Raw genomic sequence first — 5000 nt, forward strand, 5'->3', positions numbered from 1 at the left:
CCACCGCGAGGCGGAGGACCGCAGCGCACCCCTGCTCGCTCTAGCCGCCGTGTGTGTGGTGACCCCGCCGCGCCTCGCGGCGGGCCGGGCTTTCGGACCCCTGGGTGGGCTGACGGTGCCGCTCGGCCTCGCCCGACCGAAGCGGATGGACAGCCGGAGGGGGGGTGGCGGCTCGGACCGCCGACCCGCCCCGTCAAGGACGCAGCGCACGAGGGGGCCGTGGGACGGGCCCGCGCCCGTTGCCCGACGAGCCCCCGTGGGGTGGAAGGGGTCCCCCCCCTGCCGGGGAACGTCCCTCCAAGCACGGGTGCGGAAGAGAAGGAGGAGCAGGGTCCCAGGTCCGCCTGAACACCGGCGCGATCCCTGCCCGCCGCGGGAAGGGTGCCGGCCCGCGAAGGGCCCTCTCCGTCTCGTCCGCGAGCGCCCCATCGATCGGAAGGAGGAGCGGGGCCTCGCTCCCGGCGGCCGTCCCCGCGGACGTGCGCCGAGCCTCCCTCGAGAGCCCCCTCTCCGGAGGATCGGGCCCGAGACGACACCCCGAACCGCCGCAGACGTCCCCGCAGACGTCCGCCCGGGTCCCTCGTCCGAGTCCCCGGGAAGGGCCTTCACACGACGGTCGGTCTCTCTCACGTGTACGTCTCTAAAGGCTGGAGCCAGACAAGCCTTCTCTTACTATTCTCCCGGTACCTGTCGTAACCTTATACGTGAAAAGTCCCCCAGCGGCAACAGGCGGGAACGACTCACAAAAGCGGCCGACCGCCTGGAACTCTAGGTCGGCTGCACGGGTCAAATTCAACCCCATTCGGACTTCCAGAGCTCAGCCGGCCACCAGGTCAACCTCGCTGAAAGCGCCAGAGGTTGACCTGGTGTCCGGGGACCGAATCGGACACCAGGTCAACCTCCGCTAAAGCGGCCGGGGTTGACCTGTTGTCCCTGCCGGACTTAGAAAATTTTTCTCTCCAGCCCGGGACCGGGGTTGACCTGTTGTCCCTGCCGGACTTAGAAATTTTTTCTCTCCCGCCTGGGACCGGGGTTGACCTGTTGTCCCTGCCGGACTTAGAAATTTTTTCTCTGCCGCCTGGGACCGGGGTTGACCTGTTGTCCCTGCCGGACTTAGAAATTTTTTCTCTGCCGCCTGGGACCGGGGTTGACCTGTTGTCCCTGCCGGACTTAGAAATTTTTTCTCTGCCGCCTGGGACCGGGGTTGACCTGTTGTCCCTGCCGGACTTAGAAAATTTTTCTCTCCCGCCTGGGACCGGGGTTGACCTGTTGTCCCTGCCGGACTTAGAAAATTTTTCTCTCCCGCCTGGGACCGGGGTTGACCTGTTGTCCCTGCCGGACTTAGAAAATTTTTCTCTCCCGCCTGGGACCGGGGTTGACCTGTTGTCCCTGCCGGACTTAGAAATTTTTTCTCTGCCGCCTGGGACCGGGGTTGACCTGTTGTCCCTGCCGGACTTAGAAATTTTTTCTCTCCAGCCTGGGACCGGGGTTGACCTGTTGTCCCTGCCGGACTTAGAAATTTTTTCTCTCCCGCCCGGTACCGGGGTTGACCTGTTGTCCCTGCCGGACTTAGAAATTTTTTCTCTGCCGCCTGGGACCGGGGTTGACCTGTTGTCCCTGCCGGACTTAGAAAATTTTTCTCTCCCGCTCGGAACCGGGGTTGACCTGTTGTCCCTGCCGGACTTAGAAAATTTTTCTCTCCCGCCTGGGACCGGGGTTGACCTGTTGTCCCTGCCGGACTTGGAGCCCGAGGAGGGGATCGGCCACCAGGTAAACCTCCGCTGAAAGCGGCCACGGTTTACCTGGTGCCCGGGGAGCGAATCGGACACCAGGTCAACCTCAGCTGAAGCGGCCGGGGTTGACCTGCTGTCCCTGCCGGACTTGGAAAATTTTTCTCTCCAGCCTGGGACCGGGGTTGACCTGTTGTCCCTGCCGGACTTAGAAATTTTTTCTCTCCCCGCCTGGGACCGGGGTTGACCTGTTGTCCCTGCCGGACTTAGAAATTTTTTCTCTCCCCGCCTGGGACCGGGGTTGACCTGTTGTCCCTGCCGGACTTGGAGCCCCAGGAGGGGATCGGCCACCAGGTCAACCTCCGCTGAAAGCGGCCACGGTTTACCTGGTGCCCGGGGAGCGAATCGGACACCAGGTCAACCTCTGCTAAAGCGACCGAGGTTGACCTGGTGCCCGGGGAGCGAATCTGACACCAGGTCAACCTCTGCTAAAGCGCCAGAGGTTGACCTGGTGCCCGGGGAGCGAATCGGACACCAGGTCAACCTCTGCTAAAGCGGCCGGGGTTGACCTGCTGTCCCTGCCGGACTTAGAAAATTTTTCTCTCCAGCCTGGGACCGGGGTTGACCTGTTGTCCCTGCCGGACTTAGAAATTTTTTCTCTCCCGCCTGGGACCGGGGTTGACCTGTTGTCCCTGCCGGACTTAGAAAATTTTTCTCTGCCGCCTGGGACCGGGGTTGACCTGTTGTCCCTGCCGGACTTAGAAAATTTTTCTCTCCCGCTCGGAACCGGGGTTGACCTGTTGTCCCTGCCGGACTTAGAAAATTTTTCTCTCCCGCCTGGGACCGGGGTTGACCTGTTGTCCCTGCCGGACTTGGAGCCCCAGGAGGGGATCGGCCACCAGGTCAACCTCCGCTGAAAGCGGCCACGGTTTACCTGGTGCCCGGGGAGCGAATCGGACACCAGGTCAACCTCAGCTGAAGCGGCCGGGGTTGACCTGCTGTCCCTGCCGGACTTGGAGCCCGAGGAGGGGATCGGCCACCAGGTCAACCTCCGCTGAAAGCGGCCACGGTTTACCTGGTGCCCGGGGAGCGAATCGGACACCAGGTCAACCTCTGCTAAAGCGGCCGGGGTTGACCTGCTGTCCGTGCCGGACTTGGAGCCCGAGGAGGGGATCGGCCACCAGGTCAACCTCCGCTGAAAGCGGCCACGGTTTACCTGGTGCCCGGGGACCGAATCGGACACCAGGTCAACCTCCGCTGAAGCGGCCGGGGTTGACCTGCTGTCCCTGCCGGACTTTGAAAATTTTTCTCTCCCCGCCCGGAACCGGGGTTGACCTGTTGTCCCTGCCGGACTTGGAAAATTTTTCTCTCCCGCTCGGAACCGGGGTTGACCTGTTGTCCCTGAAGGACTTAGAAATTTTTTCTCTCCCCGCCTGGGACCGGGGTTGACCTGCTGTCCCTGCCGGACTTGGAGCCCCAGGAGGGGATCGGCCACCAGGTCAACCTCCGCTGAAAGCGGCCACGGTTTACCTGGTGCCCGGGGACCGAATCGGACACCAGGTCAACCTCTGCTAAAGCGCCCGAGGTTGACCTGGTGCCCGGGGAGCGAATCGGACACCAGGTCAACCTCTGCTACGGCGGCCGGGGTTGACCTGCTGTCCCTGCCGGACTTAGAAAATTTTTCTCTCCCCGCCCGGAACCGGGGTTGACCTGTTGTCCCTGCCGGACTTGGAGCCCGAGGAGGGGATCGGCCACCAGGTCAACCTCCGCTGAAAGCGGCCACGGTTTACCTGGTGCCCGGGGAGCGAATCGGACACCAGGTCAACCTCTGCTAAAGCGGCCGGGGTTGACCTGCTGTCCCTGCCGGACTTGGAGCCCGAGGAGGGGATCGGCCACCAGGTCAACCTCCGCTGAAAGCGGCCACGGTTTACCTGGTGCCCGGGGAGCGAATCGGACACCAGGTCAACCTCTGCTAAAGCGGCCGGGGTTCACCTGCTGTCCCTGCCGGACTTGGAGCCCGAGGAGGGGATCGGCCACCAGGTCAACCTCCGCTGAAAGCGGCCACGGTTTACCTGGTGCCCGGGGAGCGAATCGGACACCAGGTCAACCTCTGCTAAGGCGCCCGAGGTTGACCTGGTGCCCGGGGAGCGAATCGGACACCAGGTCAACCTCTGCTACGGCGGCCGGGGTTGACCTGCTGTCCCTGCCGGACTTAGAAAATTTTTCTCTCCCCGCCCGGAACCGGGGTTGACCTGTTGTCCCTGCCGGACTTGGAGCCCGAGGAGGGGATCGGCCACCAGGTCAACCTCCGCTGAAAGCGGCCACGGTTTACCTGGTGCCCGGGGAGCGAATCGGACACCAGGTCAACCTCTGCTAAAGCGGCCGGGGTTGACCTGCTGTCCCTGCCGGACTTGGAGCCCGAGGAGGGGATCGGCCACCAGGTCAACCTCCGCTGAAAGCGGCCACGGTTTACCTGGTGCCCGGGGAGCGAATCGGACACCAGGTCAACCTCTGCTAAAGCGGCCGGGGTTCACCTGCTGTCCCTGCCGGACTTGGAGCCCGAGGAGGGGATCGGCCACCAGGTCAACCTCCGCTGAAAGCGGCCACGGTTTACCTGGTGCCCGGGGAGCGAATCGGACACCAGGTCAACCTCTGCTAAAGCGGCCGGGGTTGACCTGCTGTCCCTGCCGGACTTGGAGCCCGAGGAGGGGATCGGCCACCAGGTCAACCTCCGCTGAAAGCGGCCACGGTTTACCTGGTGCCCGGGGAGCGAATCGGACACCAGGTCAACCTCTGCTAAAGCGGCCGGGGTTCACCTGCTGTCCCTGCCGGACTTGGAGCCCGAGGAGGGGATCGGCCACCAGGTCAACCTCCGCTGAAAGCGGCCACGGTTTACCTGGTGCCCGGGGAGCGAATCGGACACCAGGTCAACCTCTGCTAAGGCGCCCGAGGTTGACCTGGTGCCCGGGGAGCGAATCGGACACCAGGTCAACCTCCGCTAAAGCGCCCGAGGTTGACCTGGTGCCCGGGGAGCGAATCGGACACCAGGTCAACCTCTGCTACGGCGGCCGGGGTTGACCTGCTGTCCCTGCCGGACTTGGAAAATTTCTCTCCCCGCCTCGGACCGGGGTTGACCTGCTGTCCCTACCGGACTTAGAACATTTTTCTCTCCCCGCCCCGGCCCGGGGGTTAACCTCGGGGCGCACAGCTTCCCGGGTCTGACGTGCACGTCCTGTCACCTCCCGGGCCCGGCGTCCTCGTCCTCCCTTC

The sequence above is a fragment of the Carettochelys insculpta genome, unplaced genomic scaffold (assembly GCF_033958435.1).
Source record: "Carettochelys insculpta isolate YL-2023 unplaced genomic scaffold, ASM3395843v1 scaffold_0053, whole genome shotgun sequence".
Lineage (NCBI taxonomy): Eukaryota > Metazoa > Chordata > Testudines > Carettochelyidae > Carettochelys > Carettochelys insculpta.